Source organism: Lissotriton vulgaris, unplaced genomic scaffold (assembly GCF_964263255.1).
Source record: "Lissotriton vulgaris unplaced genomic scaffold, aLisVul1.2 SCAFFOLD_6909, whole genome shotgun sequence".
Taxonomy (NCBI): Eukaryota; Metazoa; Chordata; class Amphibia; order Caudata; family Salamandridae; genus Lissotriton; species Lissotriton vulgaris.
Window position 1 is genome coordinate 59,176 of NW_028242531.1, and position 21,890 is coordinate 81,065.

The following is a 21,890-nucleotide window of genomic DNA, read 5'->3' on the forward strand; positions in this document are numbered from 1 at the left end:
ATCGTTCCTCGCCGGAAGAACCCAGAGAGTCCGCCTCCCTCCCTTCAAATCAGAGGCCACCGAAGTCATTTGCGGCGTACCACAAGGATCATCACTCAGTCCCACCCTCTTCAACATCATCTCCTACGCAGACGACACCCAACTGATCCTCTCCCTCACCAAAGACGAACACCGCCAAAAACAACCTACACGAAGGAATGAAAGAAGTAGCTGAGTGGATGAAGAACAGCCGTTTAAAACTGAACTCGGACAAAACGGAAGTCCTCATCTTAGGCTCATCCCCCTCAGCCTGGGATGACTCTTGGTGGCCACCAGCCCTGGGAACCGCACCCACACCAACGGATCACGCACGCAACCTGGGCTTCATCCTGGACTCCTCCCTCTCGATGACCAGACAAGCCAATGCCGTCTCATCATCCTGCTTCAACATCCTACGCATGCTCAAAAAAGAACTTCCGCTGGATCCCCACTGAAACAAGAAAGACGGTCACCCACGCACTGGTCACCAGCCGTCTGGATTACTGAAACACCCTCTACGCTGGAACCACAGCCAAACTACAGAAAAAACTCCAACGCATCCAAAACGCATCAGCCAGACTCATACTGGACATCCCTCGTCAAGCTCACATTTCCAACCACCTGAAAGATCTCCACTGGCTCCCCGTCAACAAGAGAATAACGTTCCGGCTCCTCACCCACGCACACAAAGCCCTCTATGACCTAGGACCCGAATGCCTCAATACTAGACTGTCCTTCTACACCCCCACCCGCCAACTTCGATCCTCCAATCAAGCCCTCGCCGCAATTCCGCTCATCCACAGATCCACCATGGGGGGAAGATCCTTCTCCTACTTAGCGACCAAGACCTGGAATTCCCTCCCCACCCACCTCCGCCTTACTCAAAACCACTTCTCCTTCAGAAAGCGACTAAAAACGTGGATATTCGATAAGCGCCTTGAGACCCTCCGGGTGAGTAGTGCGCTATATAAATTTCTGAACTTGAACTTGAACTATGGTCCGAGGATGAGGACTTCCATCTTGTCCGAGTTCAGCTTCAGACGGCGGAGCTTCATTCATTCCGCGACGTCTTTCATTCCTTCCTGGAGGCTGGCTCTGGCGGTGGCGGGGTTGTTGGTGAGGGAGAGGATCAGCTGGGTGTTTTTAGCGGAGATGATGTTTAGGTTGTGTTGGCATGCGATGGCTGCGAGGGGGCTCATGTAGACGTTGAAGAGGGTGGGGCTGAGCGAGGAGCCTTGAGGAATGCCGCAGATGGATCTTGGTGGCCGCTGAGCGGAAGGGAGTGAGGGGGACTCTCTGAGTTCTGTCGGAGAGGAAGGAGGTAATCCATTCCAGAGCTTTACCTTGGATCCCGGTGTGGTGGAGGCGGGTCGTTAGGGTGCGGTGGCAGACTGTGTTGAATGCGGCCGATAGGTCGAGGAGGATGAGGGCAGCAGTTCCCCCATTGTCGAGCAGGGGCCTGATGTTGTCGTTGGCAGCGATGAGGGCGGTCTCGGTGCTGTGGTTAGCTCGGAAGCCGGACTGCGATGGATCGAGGGAGTCATTTGTCTCGAGGAAGGCGGTCAGATGTTTATTGATGGTCTTCTCGATGACTTTAGCGGGGAAAGGGAGGAGCGAGATGGGGCGGAAGTTCTTGAGGTCCGTGGAGTCCGCGGTGGGTGTCTTCAGGAGGGCGTTGATTTCTGCATGCTTCCAGCTCTCTTAAATGGTGGCAGAAGCGAAGGAGTTGTTAATTATGTTCTGGAGTTGGGGTGCGATGATGGAGTCAGCTTTGTTAAAGATGTGGTGTGGACAGGGGTCGGTTGGGGAGCCGGAGTGGAGGGTGTTCATCACGTGGGTGGTGTCTTCAGTGCTGATGGGGGTCCAGGTGCAGAGGGTGGTGGTGGGGGGTGTTGGTTCGGTGGTTGGGTGCGTGGTCTGGGCGCCGAAGCTGTTGTGTATGTCGGCGATCTTGTGGTGGAAGAACGAGGCGAGTGAATCGCAGAGGTCTTGCGAGGGCGTGATGTCGTTGTTGCTGGCGCTGGGGTTGGGTTTGGAGAGCTCTTTGACGATGCTGAAGAGTTCCTTGCTGTTGTGGGTGTTGCTGTCCAGTAGTTCTCTGAATGCTGTCCTTTTGGTGGTGCAGATCAGGTGGTGGTGTTTGCGGACGGCGTTCTTGAGGGCTGTCATGTGCGTGGTCCCGGGGGTCTGTAAATGAGGGTGCCTCTGAGGGTGGTCTTGGGGTCGGTGTGTATCTGGAAGTGAAGGTGCTCGGTGGTGGTGAGGGTGTCATCGGAGTTGGTCGTGATGCGGATGGTGTTTCTGTGGACGATGGCGATGCCTCCTCCGGTTTTTTTGGGGCGGTCCCTCCGGGTGATCTTGTAGCTATCCGGGATGGCTATGGCGATGTCGGGGGCTGAGGAAGCGTTCATCCAGGCACTATAAAAAGAGATAGATGTTGTCTATTCTGGAGGTATACAGCTATTGCAGCCAAATGTAAATGTATGGATGTGTACGCTAAATTGGAACATTGTAGATGTATCAGATAACATGTAATGTTTTGTACAGAAGCATTAAGCGGGTTGATGTGGTCGGTATTACAGTACATCACAAACCGCTTCCTCTTTGCTGCACAGCAGGCTCTTGTGGTAGGACGTCTAGCCTCTTTGATAATATTCATGCAGTCAGGCGGTAGATTAAGATAGCCAAACTCTAAGACCTCAGGAGCCAGATCGCCAGATTGAGTTGACTGGGATCTGGATGTCTTATGTCTCCATGGCTCTGTGTGAGAAGACTGGATGTAAGACGTAGTTTCTGGTGATGAACTACTGAGAGTTCTAATTGAGTTGTGAACCAAGGCTGACGTGCCCATGTGGAAGCAACTAGGATTAGTGTCAGGGACGCTTGGTTGAGTTTCCGAACCACTAATGGAATGAGTGGGAGAGGCGGAAAAGTGTAAGCAAATGTCCCTGACCAATTCATCCATAGTGCATTGCCTTTGGACAATGGGTGTGGATGCCTGGACGCAAAGATTGGGCATTTTGCATTTTGGTATGTGGCAAACAGGTCTATGTGAGGGACTCCCCAACATTGAACGTATGGAAGGAGGACCTGAGGGTGGAGTTCCATTTTGTGGATTTGCGGTCTCTGCCTGCTGAGGAGATCTGAAATCTGGTTGTTGATTCCTGGAAGGTGTTCCGCCAGGAGTTACATTTTGTGTTGAATAGCCCACCTCCAGGTGTCTTAGGCAAAGTGGGATAGTTGGAGAGAGTCTGTCCCCCCTGTTTTTGTGAGTAATACATGTCTTTCATGTTGTTTTTACAAATTAGGACAGCTTTGACCACTAGGTGAGTTTGAAACGCTAGGAATATTGCAAGCAGCTCTAGGTGATTGATGTGGAGCAACTTCCGTTATTGGTTCCACAAGCTTTTACTGTGTGCTGTTGTAGATGAGCTCCCCAGCCAGTGAGGGACGCATCCGCTGTCAGTACTTTCTGTGGAACCGGGTCTATGAACGGACGTCCCATTGATACATTTTGTGTGTTCCACCACTGCAGAGAGCAAAGAGTACAGCCACTTATCAACACTAGATCGGTCAATAGACCTTGAGATTGGTTCCCCTGACTGGCTAAGCATTCCCAAAGTGGACGCATGTGCATTCTGGCATTGGGAACAATCATAATGTAGGATGATATCACTCCCAGTAGCTGTATGTAAGTTTGAGCTGGAATCCAATGGTTGGATTGAAAGCAGAGAACTAAAGCCTGAATATTTCGAATTCTGGCTGAGCTGGGAAAAGCGAGAGTTTTTTTAGTATCTATTGTGGCTCCTAGATAGTTATTTGTATTAGTTGGTTGGAGATGTGACTTTGGCACATTGATTGTGAACCCTAGTTGATGCAGTAATCGAATTGTCCTGAAAGTGTGCTGCAGACATTGTTGGTATGTGTTGGCATTGATACGCCAGTTGTCAGTATGGGAAGACAGGAATTTTTTGTCTCTTTAGGTGAGCAGCTACTACTGCCAGAAACTTTGTGTAGACTCTGGGGGCGTTGGCGACTCCAAATGGGAGTATCCTGAACTGATAGTGTTGACCCGCTACCACAAACCTGAGGAATTTGCGATGAGCAGGGTGAATTGGTATATGAAAGTAGGCGTCTTTTAGATCTAGAGTAGATAGAAGATCACCTTTCTGTAGTAGAGGAAGTACCTGTTGAAATGTCACCATGTGGAAATGGTCTGACTGAATGTACCGGTTGAGTTCTCTGAGATCTAAAATTGATCTGAGAGAACCGTCTTTTTTGGGCATTAGGAAATAAAAGGAATAAACGCCCAACCCGTGATGTTGGGGCGGTACAGGCTCTATAGCCCCTTTTAGAAGTAGAGAATGAACCTCTTGTTTGAGGAGGTGTAGATGGTCTGGTAATAGTTTGTGGGACTTTGGTGGAATATTTGGAGTATTGATAAATTCCAGGCAGTAACCAGAACGTGTAATTTGGAGTACCCAATTTTCTGTTGTTATTGATTGCCAGATTGGTAGAAAATGTAACAGTCTTCCCCCGACAGGTGTTGAGTGGTCGGGGTGAAGTGGAGGCAAGTCACTGCTTTGTGTTGGCGGGGGAGGTTCATGTGTTTGTATCCCGGCCCCTGCTCTTACCGTTCGTTGTTGCACCTGTAACCTCCTCTGAAATAACCCCTAGATGAAGGAAGCACAACCCTGTGTAGACTGAAGGGCTCCCATAGATTTGGCTATCTCAGTGTCTTTCTTCTTTTTTTCAAGTGAAGAATCTACAGCTGGACCAAATAGATGTTCCTTATCGAATAGGGTATTTAAAATGGAGGTTTGAACCTCAGGTTTAAAACCAGATATAGGGAGCCAGGCATGACTTCTTAGAATGACACTAGTGTTTATAGCTCTAGCAGTGGTGTCTGCAGCATCTAAAGAGCATCTTATTTGATTGGTCGCTATAAGTTGCCCATCATGAACCAGATCTTGTGCTTTTGATTTGTTTTCCTGGGGTGAATATTGTATTAGTTGTTCCATTTCATCCCAATGTGCACGGTCGTATCATGCTAACAGTGCCCGAGTGGCACCAGAAATTGGCTGCTTGAGAAGCTACCATTTTCCCAGAAGCGTCAATAAGTTTTGATTCCATATCAGGAGGTGGAGGCTCTCCTGTTGTCTGGGAGTTGGCTCTTTTTCTTGTATTGGAGACAACCAAGGAGTTTAGTGGCAATTGTCCCATTCAATATACTGGGTCCGATGGTGCTGGCTTGTACTTTTGTCCACTCTAGGGGTAAGAATAGGAGCTCTAACTGGGTCATTAAAAATGTCATCTACATGCCTGACCCTCCTTTTAAGAATGGGTAGTGTATGTGATGACTTCTGTGTGGTACTGAGGGTTTCAAAGAGGAAATCCTCTTCTAATGACTCCTTATGTAGCTGCACCCCATGGTAGTTGGCGAATCTACCCAGTAACTCAATGTAGCCTACACTATCATTTGGTAGAGTACAGGTCTGGATAATTACCCGTGGGCGAATTAGTGTTATAATTGTCCCATGGGTCTTGTAATGGCTGATTATCATTCCTATCCTGATCATCATCCCCATCATCCTGGTTGGCAGGTGTATGTGGTGGTAAATGTTCTGGTGAAGTTGGTTGAAGCTGAGGGGAAGGTGGTGATGAATGAAAAATAGATGGAGGAAGAGGAGGAGGGGAAGGGTTAGCTCCAACAGATCTCTTCTTTAGAGGGATGTGATGTTCTTTTTCTGCATCAGCCTTTCTTTTGAGAGTCACTTTAGTGGGGATATGTTCTGTGGATGGATATACAAAATCTTTTGTTTCGGATCCAGTTTTCAAATTGGAGCATCAAAACTGGGCTTTGTAGTTGTTTTCTGCATTTCTGTCTGTTTCGGTGCCAAAATCTTCGGTGCCAGAGTCGAAACCGCGGATGTATTCAGTTCCGTCAATTTTTTCAGGGCCGAAGGATAGGGGTCGGCGTCGGACTCGTGTTACGACCCCGAAGGTCTGGGCTCCGAACTCGATTTGAAGGGAGTCCTTTCGGATCCGGAAGGATTTTTGGTAGGCTCCGGTACCAAGCCAGAAGGTGGGGCATCAGAAGCGTGATCTTGGTGCAGACCGGGGCCCAAGGGCGTGGGTTGGACAGGAGCCTTCTTAATTAGAATGGTCTCTTGGGACGAGGCGGGAGCTGTACTCACAGTACGTTGACCATGTGGGATGCCCTCTTCTTGGTCGGAGTGCATTTCAGAGATGGCAACTGGCTCCTGCTCCTCCTCGGTTCCCATGACCTCGCCGGCCTCTTCGGAAGATTGTTGACCGAAGATGTCCGGAATGGAGCTCATGTGCTGGCTCTGCATGTTGCGACGGTGAGCCCGACTGTCGCTGTGTGTCTTCTTGGAGTGGAAAGCCTGGCATGCATTGCAGTCTTGTTCTCTGTGTTCGGGGGACAAACGCAGATTACACATTTCATGTGAGCTGGTGCGTGGGTATTTTGGGTGCCACCGATGGCAGAATTTGAAGGGAGTTTGTTCCATCGATTGCAGGTTTACCCAACGCGGGTGGGCCCAACAGCCTTCCATAAACTTTCAGTTTGAAAGATTATTTTAAGTAATTACGATGCGCGGTAGAAAGGGAGACTTGATTGAAAACAATACAGTTGAGGGTGAGTATCTTATGCGCCGAGGGAAACCGAAGGAATGGTATCGGACCAGAGCGCAACACGATGGCGGAAAAAAACAATCTAACAATGGAGTCGATGCCCATGCGCACTATCACCGAAAGGAGGAGTCACCTACCTCATTACTGGAAAGACTTCTTCGAAGTAAAACAAAGTGCAAACATCCGGACTCAACACTAGATGGCGATCTTTGCACAGCATATGATCTACAGCTCATATGCCTTGAAAATCAGTCTTTAATCTTAACCTTAAAACATTGCAATAAGAGTTTCTCTAAAACACCAATGCCAAAAGCCAGGAGCAAAATTAAAAAGCAAGCTTTCGATTCCAATATTTCATCTTTTGAACACTGAATTAATTGTTCTACTTTTGCCTTTTTAATTCATTTATTAGATGTAAACAAAACCACAACTGAGCACTTTACAACACATTCAGTGGGCTAACCTTCAAAGAACTTTCTGTTACCAGATAAAAACATACAAATAGGATTTTACAACACTAAGGCAATACAGCAATTTTCAACCATTTCTGATTTCCTAAAAATGATCATCAGATATTTTGGTAGTTTTAATAAATGCCGTGCCCAAGGCAGTGTTTAACTTGTAAAAGAAAGAATGGCGGTGCCTAAATCCCTGCTATGAAGCCCACGGCCAGCTTAATTAAACTGCAGTGCGCCCAACTCCAAAGCCGGTAGTCTTAATTCCACCTCATGCTTCTTTATCCAATACCAGAAACTACCTACCCCATTATCTCACTCTGTAGGTTCCTTTGTGATGGTGTGGATGCCTTTTTCTCCTTCCGTCTTTTTTACCTCTCTTCTGCAGGTAAATATCTGATGCTGAAAAATATGAGCAGGTCCCTAAAAATAAGTGCTGGTGGCCCCCACCAGCTCTAATTAAGCACTGATTCAAGAGGTCAACATTATGCTAATGAATACCAACGAGGGTCAGACCTGGATAGAAGTTCTGCTGCACATATGTTACCTTTTTTATCAGCAGTGGAGCTAAGAGTTTGAGCTTCTGATAATCAAAAACCATATTTTCAAGTTACAGTACTAATCAAGATTGAAAGCATAACCATTGGTGGCTGGCCAGCTGACTACCCTGTGACATGCACCTTAGTGATTTTATCAAAAAATGTTTCCATATTCCGAACAGAAACTGTATGTTTATAGAAGATTTTTTTGTTTTGTTCTGCTGACAGTGGAAAGTTTGCATTGTGGTTTGATTGCTTTGGAGACACACTCAATGATTCAACCCACTATGCTATTTACCAAACAACGGCTTGTTAATGTCTCCATTTAAAACACTGTAGTTTGTCTAGCTTGAGGCAAGCAACATTTTATGATAATTCATATTATACCTTTTTTTATCTTCATGATGTTGAGAACATTTCGGTTTAAAGCCTCCACAAATTATGAGCTAAATTATTTCACTGTAGTTTAAATCTTTTTTTTCCTGCGATCATATGAATACTGCACAACCAAAATTAAATTACTTCGTTTCTATTCAGCTGTCCACATTTCACTCTTAAGACCAATTGCACACCATACTGGCACTAACTCCTCTTGCATCTTTCATCATGCATAAATTTAGATAATTCTCTTTGCCACTCTTCTGAATGTTACCAACAATTCCACAATGAGCATGAACCATCTTTCAATCTTATAAAATACTTCCCTACTTTGACCAATGCTTCATTCGTTTTCTTTGCTGCCAAATGAGTGATTCTCTTTTTACATGTAATCCGAATTTATCAGAATGAATGTAATATTGTATGCTTTGGTCTTGTGGCTAGGCAGAGGATAGGTCTACACTAGATTCACTTCGTCATAATCCGTTTACTGAACTTCTCAAGAGATTAATTTCAGAAAGGTATCACTAGTCATCATCTTTTTCAAAGTTTTTAAAAAGTGCATAAAATGCTATATTTAATGCTGTATCATCCTTTGCTGCTTTATCTTGCTTAGAAAGACTTAAAATCTGAAATTTTGCTGGAGGTCTGGCTTGGTGCCTCTGGGCTGTTCGATCATTCTGTTCTACTTATTGTTGGTTCCAAGTTGAAAACTGATCTCCACCACTCGAGGTTCAGATGTAATTTTTCTGCCTGCACTGATGGCGTTTATGTTGGCAATCTGCCTTGGATGGTCCTTCCTTGCTGAGGAAGCCACAGTTTATTCTGTGTTCAAGTTTCGCGAACCAAAGAAAGTTGAAGACGTTTGGATGCATATGGCAAGTTACAAGGTGTCTGGCTCAGATAAAAGACACTAAGGGTATGATCTGGAGCTTGAAGAGAAGCAAAAATCCTTCAATTTCTGAAATAAATTCAAATATGGAGCAGAACGCACCCTCCAAATTTGATCCACAATAATATCCCTAAGGTGCAGGAAAGTCCAGTCGGTGGACTGTACTCCACAAATTGAAGTTTTGTTGCTTCCCTCCAAACTCTGAGATCCTAAGCGAGTAATAAGGCATTATGTGGTGGTCCATCCTCTCCTGCTGTCACTCATTGTAATTAATGTGCTTGTAGATACATATTACAACACAACAGCATTCAAGAAGCTGGAATCTCCCTTTTTCAGAATGTAAAGCCCACAGTGAATTGGAAGCATAAGAGCATTGAGAACATTATAAACAAACAAAACATTTAAAATCGTTTTTTGACCATAGACACATCCTGAGCTCCAATGGATGTACTTAAAATAGATATAAATGTGTCCCCTGAGTTCATTATTGAAAAAGAGGCTCCTTGTACCGACTTCAGTTCATGGCGAGCCCCGGCCTCTAGAGCGGTGTGTTCTGTGCTTCCTTTTATTGCTTTCCTTGTGAGGCCTATCCGACAACAGGCTTCGTTATTTCGGAACTTGGGTGAAGGGCGATATCTCCATAAAGAGAGAACAAGAATGAGAGAGAAATAACCGTGGAAGAGTTGGAGAAAAGCTGAAAGGCTGGATTGTGGAATGACTTCAGGAACACAGCAGAATGTAGCCCAACTCTGATCTGGCTATGATACTTAAAGTGCGGAATAGGGATGAATTAAGCTCATCTTTCAAGAGAGAGGGGCTCTCGAAGGGACAGATCACTATACAGTGGAACAGAGGTTAGAGAGGGCAGAAGAAAAAAGAACAGCAGTCAGAAGAGGTGTGATTGAAAACGTGATATAGAATAAAGACTGGGTTTGCACAGTTTGCCGGATCTGCAGAAGCAAATCACTTTTTCTTTGCTGCTTTCTGTTGACTGTTACTTATGTACATCGAGTTATTGTTCCCAATCTGTATTTCACTTATATTTTTGCCGCTGATATGGATAGGACCTGCAGAAACAGAAAAACAAGCACGTCAGTAATGGTATAGCTCAATGTTTGCTCCTGCAGAGATGAGCTTCATCCTTGGAGGCTGTGTCCAGAGACTGGTAAAGAATAAAGCTAATGCATCTAGGGTCTTGTAATTTAAAAGACACAGGTATACAACTGGTGGTAATTAGGTATTAATGCAGGTGTAAATACCACTCACTTACAAAAGGAGGAATGATGGCCTACCAGACAAAATGTACTCTATTGGGTTATCACTAGTGATAAAACCACTGCTGCAATATTTGCATTACTGCCCGCAATCCCCATTCCTAAAATGTTTACTGCCTGGAAGAGATATCATTTATGGCCCAAAACAAATTCAACTCAGCGTCGATCTTAAAATTGGGAATACCCATCACCAGCTTTAGAACTGCGAAGCTTTGGTTATATAGTGTCATTGAACGTGCATATGTTTATTAAAGAATGTTTTCTCTTCAAGGACCCAAAGCCAACTAATAAAAAGTAAGGATAATGTTACTTACCCAGTAAGCATCTGCTCTTGGGATGAAGAGCTGTAGATTAACATGCTTTGCCCACTTCTGCCATCTAGTGTTGGGTCTGGATGCTTGCAATTTGTTTTTCTTCGAAGAAGTCTGTCCAGTCACGAGGTAGGTGGCACCTCCTTTTGGTGATAGTGCGCATGGACATCGACTCCATTGTTAAATTGTTTTCCCGCGGAGGGTGAGAATGGAGTTAGTAACGGTAGAATAGAGCTGTCCTTAAGTATGTATGTAAAGTTGGAAAAAACTGCAACAGGTATAGGTGCCTTGGGGGGGGGGCATGTGAATCTACAGCTCTACCTGCCAAGAACAGATGCTTACTGGGTAACATTTTCTGTTCGAGGCATGTGAGCTGTAGATCTCATCCTTTGCATAGACTAGACAGAAGTAACTCCCAAGGCGGTGGCTAACCTGTAGCGGTTTGAAAAAGTGTTTTAAGTACTGCCTGGCCTACATTAGCTTGTTGACTCGCTAACACATCTACACAATAGTGATTGGTGAATGTGTGAGGTGTAGACCATGTTACAGATGTCAGCTAGGGGAATATTCCCTAAGAAGGCCATAATAGTAGTATTACATGGGTGGAATGCGCTCTAGGGGGTATTGTCAAAGCTCTTTTCACTTTCACATAACATGTTTGAAAACATTTCACAATCCATCTTGCAATACCTGGTTTAGAAATGGGATTGCCTTTGTGTGGTGGCGAAAGAGTAACAAAGTTATTTTGTTTTACAACATTTTTTTGTTCTTTCCACATAATATAGTAGAGCTCTTCTAACATCTAGTGTATGTAGAGCTCGGTCCGCTTGATTGATTGAAGTTTAAAACAGAGACTACTTTAGGAAGAAATTTGGGATTGGTTCAAAGAACCACTTTGTCTTTGTGAAGTTGAAAGAAAGGCTCTTGTATAGTTAGTGCCTGGAGTTCAGCAACTATCCTTAAGAAAATGATTGCGAAAAGCAACTTTCCAAGAGAGAAATTGTATTTAACACTGGTTCAAAAGGTGGACCCTTTAGCCTGGTAAGGACTATGTTCAAGTTCCATACTGGAGCAGGTGGAGCTCTTGGTGGTGTCACTCTGTTTAGTCCTTCCATAAAAGCTTTAATCACTGGTACCCTGAATAAAGATACGTGTTGTCTGTTTTGTAAGTATGCAGCTACTGCTGCTAAATGCAATTGAATGGATGTGAAGGCCATTCCAGATTGCTGTAAGTGTTAAAGATAAAATATGTTGTTTTGCCCTGAAGCATCAAGGGGATTGATATTATTGTTACAATATATAACAAATCTGTCCCACTTTGCTGCATAAAATGCTCCAGTAGTAGGTTTCCTAGCTTCTTTTAGGATATTCATACAATCTGGTGGTAATTGTAAATAACCAAACTATGACTTCAGGAGCCAAATCACCAGTTTGAGTTCCTTGGGATTTGGATGCCTGATTCCTCCATGGCTCTGAGTGAGGAGACTGGAGTTGCAATACAGCTTTTGGTGAGGAACTATTGAGTGCTCTAGCAGGGTGGTTGTTTTAATTAGCTGTCTGCTTGTAGAATATGGAGTGCATGACATCACAGATTGTGGTGTAGCACTCCAACTGGAAAGGATTCAGTTGAGAGTAGTACTTGTTGGTGGTTGTATTCAATAAAGCTGGCGCTTGTAAAACTACAAGATTTAGATTTTTTATCACTGGACACGAGCGAAAATCTTGATTGGGGACAAGCACTCACAGCCATCAATTCCCCTGTGAACCAATATTCGGTTGGACTACAACAGTACTTTTGGAAATTCTTGGCAAGGAACAGTTTTATTAAAGAAACTGTCAATACTTCTATATTGACGGAGGACATGAACAACGTATGTATTTTTTTTGGTACTTTCTGGATTTAAACGTACTTTTATGCTCCGGTGTCGCTCGCACTTTCACGCAATCAGTTTTCATTTTAATTGCTACGCGTGCTGGCTCGTGAAGGGCTGGCTGGCTTGAGAGGAGCATTACGACTCCACGTGCTGGCTGGTGAAAGCTGGCTCGCTCGAGAAGAGTATTCAGACAGAGTATTTAGACTGCATCACGCTGAACCTGATGCTTTAATACACGTCAGGTCACGCAGAGTGCAACGTTTTGACGACACAGCGGCCATTTTTGTTAAGTTAGGAAGCTATTTGCAGTCAGAAGCTTCATATTTTCAATACGAGCGTAATGGACGATTTCTTCAATGGATCGGACTGTTTAAATCAGATGTGTTAAACTCATTTACCAACCATACGGTGAGTATTTGTTTTCAGTTTTCAGGTACATCATTTTTCTTGTAAATCATGCTCATTTTTACATCGTTTTATTGGAAGGAACTTTATTGAATTGTTAACAAAGGAGAATAACAACACCATTTTCTCAGTTCTTTGTGCTGGATATTCAACTAACAATGGCCACAGCTACTAGTATGTCACAACCTCCACCATTTCTCTCTGAAGAAGGAGAGCCTATCTTCCTTGGAAGAGGTGGAGGAATTTGTTTGATTCTTATATAGTTGCCATTGGGGGAGAAAAGTTTTCAGCCTTTAGGAAACAGGCAGTTTTGTTACATAATTTGGGAGTGGAGGTTAAGAACACTTATGACAGTATGGACCTTATATCAGTAGGCGGTGGTGATGGTGAGCCTGCAGGCATATATGACATGTCCATGACTATGTTGAAACGTTATTTTGGTCCCAGAATTAATGTTGTTTTAGAACGACACAGGTTTTTTACACGAGTACAAGGACCTGCTGAATGTGTGGGAACTTAAGTTGCTTCTCTCAAAACACTGGCACGTACTTGTGAGTTTGGAGAGCTACCTGATTCTCTTGTAAGGGATCACCTTGTAAGATGTACAAACAGTTCAAGAGTTCAGGAAATCTCTTATCTAAAAATCCCACGTTATTTGAAGCAGTTGCCATTCTGGAAGGCCTGGAAAGTACTTCCATGTGGCTTAAAGAAATAAGGAAGAATCGGAAGGATGGTACTCAAACTCCTAATGATGATAAGAAAAAGAAACAAGATAGTGTACATACGTTGGGAGATGGTGACATTAATGAGGAGTTCCCTGATGGCGTTGCTAAGGTGTCTGTGAATACCAAAAGTAAGACTGTACCAAAGAACTCCCAACCTCAGAGAAACTCTTCTAACGGTCAAGCTCGTTTCTCAACGGGTTCATTAGATGGTCCACCATCTAATGAACCTGATACTCGTCAGCAACGCTCTTCCGTTCATCAAAAAAAGCGTTGTTGTGGTAGTTTCTCGCATTACTCAAGTTTTCACAACTGTTATGCTAGAGACAGTATATGCAATAATTATGGGATTCAAGGGCAATATGCTCGTGTTTGCAAGTCATCCAGAAAAAGGATGTGAATGAAGACGTTTCAGATGTTATTCGCACTGTAGTGGTGTCAAACATAGCTGTGAGTGATGGAGTGATTGACTCTGAACAAATTAGTATGCCTTTTTGTAACATTGGTGTGGATGGTATTGTATTTAAACTTTTGGCAGACTCAGGATCTCCATTCACCTTGATTGGTAACAAAAGTTGGGATGAGATTGTAGGATTGGAAAATGTGACATTTTTACCTCCTGACATTGCTCGTGTAAGTTATGGAGGGTCTCAAATTGATCTGTGGTATGTGGTTGCAAAAATCACATTCAACGGAAGGGAAACAGTTGGGAAGGTATATGCAGCTGTGAGAGGAGGCAATTTCTAGGGTTGGAGACACCAACGTGATTTAGGGATAATTCTTAATCCGGGTGCTTCATCATACCTTTAGTCATCCACATGCCCATTACCGGGTAGGAATTATCACCTGTTATATGGGGCCTGCAACACCTGTTTTCTATTTGCACCACAGCCCTAATGAGTCACTGGACATCTCCCAGTGACGAAATACGTGTCGGCTGGTTTTGTTTTGTTCAACCTAACCGTTGTCACAATATAAAATAACTTTTCGAAATCATACTGGTGTTGGCCGCTGCATTTATATAACACTTTGAGACTGAATTCAACCCTTTAATCCTCATCACGTGTGCCCAGGACGGCGCCTACTCTACAGTGTGGATCCTGTGATTCACACACTCCGGGGGTTATCAGGTTACTCCACCGACCTGGCAGCACAGTACCGACACACGTCCATATATAGTATATGTAATAGCCTGAGCGCCATTTTCCTGGTTTAACTAAAAACCCCACCCCTAACCTTTACTCCTGGAAGATGTTCTGCTAGGAGATAGATTTAGTGATGTATGGCCCATTTCTAAATGGCTTGTGCTAGGCGTACAGTTGGAGAGTGTGTGTCCCCCTGTCTTTGTATATACTACATAGCTTTCATGTTGTCTGTGCGGACTAGAACAGTTTTGCATATTAGGTGAATTTCAAAGGCTTTGAGCGCTAGAAACACTGCTAGTAGCCCTAGGTGATTTATGTGAAGGTTCTTGTACTTTAGAGTCCACAGTCCCTGGATTGTGTGAGTTTGTAGGTGAGAGCCCATACCAGTGAGCAATGCGTCTGCTGTTAGCACGGTCTGTGAAACAGGGTGGAGAAAGGGCAGCCCATTGGATACATTTTGTAAGTTCCTCCACTGCAAAGAGCGATGGGTGTGGCCATCTACCAACACTAGATCGTCAACTGACCCTGCTATTGGCTCCACTGACTTGCTAAGCATTCTTGAAGGGGACGCATGTGAAGTCTTGTGTGAGGAACAATTAAAATGCAAGAAGGCATCATTCCTAGCAGTTGCAGAAACACTCTTGCTGGTAATGGCTATTTTGGCTGAAATTGAGTGAGAATGGATTGAATATTGTGAATCCTGGCTGCATTGGGAGATGTTGAAGCTTTCTGAGCGTCTATTGTGGCTGCCAGATAAGCTTGTGTGTTGGAAGGCTGAAGATGATACTTTAACACATTTTCTGTAAACCCTAGTTGTTGAAGTAAGTGAATATTGGTTTGAGTGTGTTAGAGACACATTTGGTAATAGCTGGCTTTGATGAGCCAGTCGTCCAGGTATGAAAAGACATGAATGTGTTACGACTACTGCCAGACATTTGGTAAATACCCTGGGAGCAGTGGTGACTCCAAATGGGAGTACTTTTAATTGGTAATGTTGACCCGCTATCATGAATCTGAGTTATTTGCGGTGAGCAGGATGAATTGGAATGTGGAAATATGCATCTTTTAAGTCTAGAATAGAAATAAAATCGCCCTGTTGTAAAAGTGGGAGCACTTATTGAAGTGTTACCATGACAAAATGCTCTGACATTAGGTAGAGGTTTAGTTCTCTGAGGTCTAGAATAGGTCTCAGGGATCTGTCCTTTTCGGTGAGAAAGTACAGGGAGTACACCCCTGATCCTCGATGTTGTAACGGCACAGGTTCTACAGCTCCTTTGGAGAGGAGAGACTGGACCTCTTGCTGAAGTAGATGTAAATGTTCTGATGACATTTTGGGAGAATGTGGTGGATTGTTTGGAGGATTGTTGGTAAGCTGTAGTTATTGATTGCCAGATGGGGAGGAATTGTAAAAGGCGACCCACAACAGGTGTTAAATGATCGAGGGAAGCGTAGGCAAGTCACTGTTTGTTAGGAGAGGGGGCGGTACGTGTTGTAGAACCTCTACCTCTACCCTTGCCATTGTTACCTCTGTACCCTCCTCTAAAAAAGCCTCTCGAGGAGGAGAATTGATTGTTTCCTTTGTAGGGTGCAGCAGTAGTGTCTGAAGAGATGGTCTTGGGACCCCCCACGGTAGAAGAAGCGACAAAAGGAGACATGATTAGACGGAGTCTGTAGGGCTCACATAGATTTAACCACTTCCATCTTTTCTAAGGACGTATCTACTACAGGTCTAAAGACCAGCTGTTAATCAAAAGGTGTATTCAAATTGGATTGCTGGACTTCAGGTTTAAATCCAGAGACCCTTAACCATGCATGCCTCCTTAATAATACACTAGTATTGATTGCTCTAGCTGCAGTGTCAGCAGCATCTAAAGCACTCCTAATTGATGAATTTGAGATGAGCTTTCCTTCTTGGACTAGGTCGTGAGCTTTAGCCTTATGCTCATCTGGTAGCAATTGGAGTAATTGCTCCATCTCGTCCCAGTGTACACTATCATACCTGGCTGGAAGTGCTTCCGTGTTGGCAATACGCCAGTGATTTGCTGCTTTTGCAGCTACCCTTTTACCGGAGGTGCCCATCAGTTTTGACTCTTTACCTGGAGGAGGGGAGACCCCTGAAGTTTGTGAAATGGCCCGTTTACGGGCATTAGAGACTACTAAATAGGGCAGTGGTGACTACCCTTTAATAACAAGCATTTGCCATGCAATATGTCTTGCATTTGCAAGAGTTTGAGCTATTGGGATTGTAAATGACAATGCCTTTTATTTATGTGTTTTGAAAACCTGCAAGCAGTGCGTAAACACGCACTTTGTACAGATAGTCCTTGCTTAAAAGAAGCATGGTTGGCAGTAAAAGAGGCGCAGTTATTGCCAGCCTTGTTTCTCGTAAGCAACGGCTATAAGTACAGAGTGCATGTTTAGGCACCGCTTGCAAGTTTCAAAACACATAAAAAAGGCATTGTCATTTACAATGCGAATAGTACAAACTCTCGCAAAAGCGAGACCTATTGCACTGCAAATGCTTGTTCTTAGTGGTCAGGGATTGATATATAGGGCAGAGACAATAACCGTCCTACATCTTTTAAGGACATGGGTGCTAGGCTAGTAAAATGGCCATAAAAATGTACACTCAAAACTTCTCCAAGCTATCAAAAGTAACCGCCTCCCAGAAGGATGATTAACTTCGCATCATTCACACACAGGACTTCATCAATACTTTAACTGCTCTTGGTGGGTTTGGGGTTGTAAGTAACTATAATGCATTAAGCACTGGTCTGCATGTTTGCTATACAGACCAGGCACTAAAAGTGGGTTATCAGGGTAGTGGGCATTTAGAAACAAGTTATTTTCCGGGCACACATAACTTCCACTCATGTTCGTAAAAAAGATACGTGTTAGGGCTGGGAAGGGAGAAACGGATGATGCAATATGTTCAGCCAAGTTTCCAGGCATGTCTTGCACCCTAGAAGTGATGGCTCAGTCTCGAAGGTTGGGTCTGGCTCTACAGGACTTCGGCGTGACTTTCAGGTAGTGCTACAAATTGTACAGGGCAGAAAGGCTCCGAAAGCTACAGGACTCTCAAACATGGCCCTACAGGTCACATATAAGAACTGGTTGTTTGATAAAGAATGTTTTTAGTGTTTCAAACCAAAATGTGGCCAATGGCTTTCAGGCTTAAGTGCTCTAGGGTGTGTTCCAGCAGTAAGGGACCAGTGGACAGGGGGGAAAGATAGTCCACTGAGGCCCGGAAGTAGTAACCAAAACAGCAACTGAGTAACCATGTTAGACAACAAACAGGCCGGCGGCCCCACTGCCACTGCAAGTAGTCATGCACATCTTGTCAGTTATGTTTCCTCTTAACTGATGCACCCATGCATAACTAGGGCTACTAGAATTATGTGAAGTGCGGCCACAGAGTTTTTTGCATAACTATAAATTTGCTGCATTTGATAGATAATCCATCATCTTCCACATTCAGAAGATTAACAAAAAAAATGGTTTGTAGCTCAAACTGTTCCAAACTTACTTAAAATGCATTGAACTGCATTGTCGTGCAGTTGAAGGCCCTTTGCAAAGGTTGACTAGTTAAATTTTTGTTGCTTATTACTATATTTGGGTTTTGAACTGGTAGTAATGAGGTGCAACTAATGCCCAGACAATATTGACAAGTTTGAAAATGACAAAATAATGAAGCAATACAATTACAAAATGTGTCACATGATGCCGTTTTATTTGACGCAGTGAGGCCCGATGGCCTTCCATGAGTTTTCCGATCAAAATAAAAGTTTTGTCAACTAATACAATATGCGGAGAAGTGGGATATGCGTACGAAAAATATACCGTCGAAGGTAGAGTGGATTGCGCACCGAAGTGAACCTGAAGAACGGTTTCGAACTGGAGCACAGCAATATACTTCCGAACCCAATGGTGCAAAAAAACAATCTCAATGGATTTGATGCCCATGTGCACTATCACCGAAAGGAAGAGTCACCTACCTCATGACTGGAAAGGCTTCTTCGAAGAAAAACAAATTGCAAACATCCGGACCCAAAGCTAGATGGCAGGAGTATGCAAAGCATGTGATCTACAGCTCGCATACATATATTTTATATTTTTAAGTAGACATATTTTGCGCAGCTGTAATTTTATAACACAACAGTAAATTGTAGCCCCACTTCTATTTGTTTATCTGCAATTCGCACTGAAATAGGTTTAATTTTATACTCATAGGAGATAATTCCAGTGCAGCAGAATTCTAAGAAAATCCGTAATTTACTGCCCTCAGACACTTTTAAGATTTTAAGAATTTGAGGGCTAGGTAAACTGTTAGATTCTGTCAGATTTCTAGGATTGATTGGAAAATGTGTGCATCTTATGGTGTACCAAAATATAATATAGAAGACAGACATTTCTGGACGTGCATATTCACCATCTAACACTACTGTTAGAAGACATGACTAACAATACCACAGAACCCAGGCAAACGTTGTCCCCTCTAAAAATTGATCAAAGCTAACCTTACAAGCACCAAGGAGGTAGGTATCGCAGTGAGAGCATTCACACAGTGCATAATCAGAGTTAGGGAGGTGAGTCTCTTTCTTGACAGCTTTTCCGGAAGGTCATGTGCTCTCTCAAAGGGTCTGCTGCTGGAAAAGGTTCCCTGCAGATTACAGACATCGCACACCAACAGATGTATACAGGGCCAACAAATGCCCACCCTGGCCCACATATGCCACAGTCTTAGCTGGTTAAGGCCTCCCAAACTAGAGAAATCTCACATCCCGGTAATGTGGAGAACTGCATTTGCCCCCCTGCGGTGGGTATGAATGGGCTAGAAATTGACTAACTATTGGGCTAGATGTTGACTGACTACTCTGTTGGTGAGCCTCTTCAGATAAAATACTTCTAAAAGCGGTATTTCAATGCAGTATACTTCGGTGGAACTTTCTAGATTCTGCCCCTAAACCGCAGCGTCTGAGCAGATAACTTGTGGTAAAATGCTCATTCATGCCTGCACCAGACAAGAACTGGGCTTCAGCCTAGTCTCAGTTCTGCCACTGACCCTTGATATGACCTTTTGAGAAGTGCAGCATCTCACTCTGACACAGTATATGCTGCGCTCCCCCTCCTATAGCAGGCCTAAAGGTTCCTAATTCTACATGTCTATAACCCAGGCTGTTCTGCTCTGGCCTGGACTCTCTGTGTGCCTCACACTGGTCGCTTCCTCTCTTCGTCTAATGGCGCATGCTCAGCACAGGCCCTAACTCATGGCCTTTTATCAGCAGTGTGCCGCCATGAGGAGCTGGCAAACCGGCTCTGCCAGCTCAGTTTGTGCACGAGTTTGAATAGTCCCAAGGCAGACTCAGCCTTGCATCCTTTTGAGCAGGTGGCAGTTATTTAAAGCTATATAAAACAAGCATTGGCACAGCCAATAGGTCGGCCTTTAATGTGGTCATGCATTCAAATGGTATTTGGCCGTGCATGCTTCCATGAGTTTCTAAATTAATGCCAGACCTGATGGCTTTTCTAATGCTCACGTAGTATTAAGCAGCTGGATTGTGTCTCCTTTAGAATGTGTGTGGGTACATTTATATATGCAAATAGACATGACTCACGTAAGAGCCCTGGCTGATTTTTGTTTTTTAAATCAGGCTTCTGTGGAATAAAAAAAGAAAACGCAAAATATTTCTTTCTGTATACAATGAATGGGGGAGATAAAAATGTACATGTGATGTAAAATAGACATGCCTTTCAATGCAAGTATTCCATAAGAAGCGAAAAAAGCCAATAGCATGATGGGGCTTTAGGGCGAGTAAAAGCCCACTCTGTACATTTTAAAGACTGCTAAAACCAGGAAACAAACCTGCACTGTCATACCAGGCCTAGACAAATTACTATTTAAGTTTCCTCTTCTGAGAAATCTCAGCTCTGCCACTGACTCCTTGTGTGGCTTTCAACGTGTTTCTCCCCAGTGCTCGTGTTATTGTCACCACTGACCTGCGCAGAGCCACTCAGTGGGCAGTAAAGCTGTGCGTTATAGAAAGATCAACTCACCTGCAGGAGCGTATTGCGGGCTAGGGTGAGGCGGGAATGAATACTGGAAAAAAAAAGAAAAATTATTAAAGTACAGGCAATTCATGGACTAAACCCTTAACAAGAAATCAGATGAGAAACCATCACAAAAAGCGTCAACAAATCCTCATATTTACAGTAGGGTGACCAACCGTCCTTAAATTTCACGGACGGTCCGTAATTTTGGTGGCCTGTCCGTTGTCCATCATTATTCCTTTTACAAACGCCTTTTGTCTATAATTTAGGGGATTAATTACAGCAAACAGCTGTTCCCCTGCGAGAAGCCCCAAGAGTTTAAAAGTTCTTGGGGCTAGTCGCACTTCTCTTCTGAACTCCACAGGATGCAGCAGCCCCTCCCCGACCTCACACAGGCTGTGGACAGGCCCACTGCAATTCTGATTGAGGCTGATTATTACCTTTAGAATGACAATGGGCCGTCTGCCTTTAACATAATGTGGCAAGTGAGTGCCTTCGAGGCCAGTGACTCACTTGGAGCCCATAGATTGCAAGTACTGATTACATAGAAGCTTTTCCCAAATCAGCGTACTGTTGGGAACTTGTGGGGAACTTGGGGTCTTGTGCAGTTTGCCAATGTTGTTCATTGGTACCCCAATGTAGATAAATCACAGTATCCTAAATATCACTATACCACCCACATCCGTGCAAAGCAAATCTCGTTTGCCCCAGTGCTGACAAAAGAAATCTGCATGTTACTATTGGATCACTTCGCTTTTTCAGTTCGTATTTTTTTTCTTAAGTATTAAATGTAGCAGGAGCAGTGACAGGGCAGGAGCAGTGAACGGGTAGGAGCATTGACCGAGCAGGAGCAGTGACCGGTGAACGGGCAGGAGCAGTAAACGGGTAGGAGCAATGACTGGACAGGAGCAGTGAACAGGCAGGAGAAGTGACTGGGCAGGAGAAGTGACTGGGCAGGAGAAGTGATGGGACAGGAGCAGTTGACGGGCAGGCAGGTGACCGGGCAGGAGCAGGGACAGGAGCAGTCAACGGGCAGGTCAGTGACCGGGTAGGAGAAGTGACTGGGCAGGAACAGTGATGGGACAGGAGCAGTCGATGGGAAGGTCGGTGACCCGGCAGGAGAAGTGGCTGGGCAGGAAAAACCGGGCAGGAGAAGTGACTGGGCTGGTCAA

The 21,890-nt window shown here is 44.3% G+C and overlaps 1 long non-coding RNA gene across 1 annotated transcript; it reads right to left on the reverse strand.

Moving 5' to 3' along the window:
• Positions 1 to 7,061: 7,061 nt before the first annotated feature.
• Positions 7,062 to 20,771, reverse strand: LOC147668924 (uncharacterized). The gene is made up of 2 exons (XR_015303778.1): positions 20,725 to 20,771; positions 7,062 to 10,006 (listed from the first exon to the last, which is right to left on the reverse strand). It is a non-coding gene; the product is annotated as an uncharacterized LOC147668924 (long non-coding RNA).
• Between the last annotated feature and the right edge of the window lie 1,119 nt (positions 20,772 to 21,890).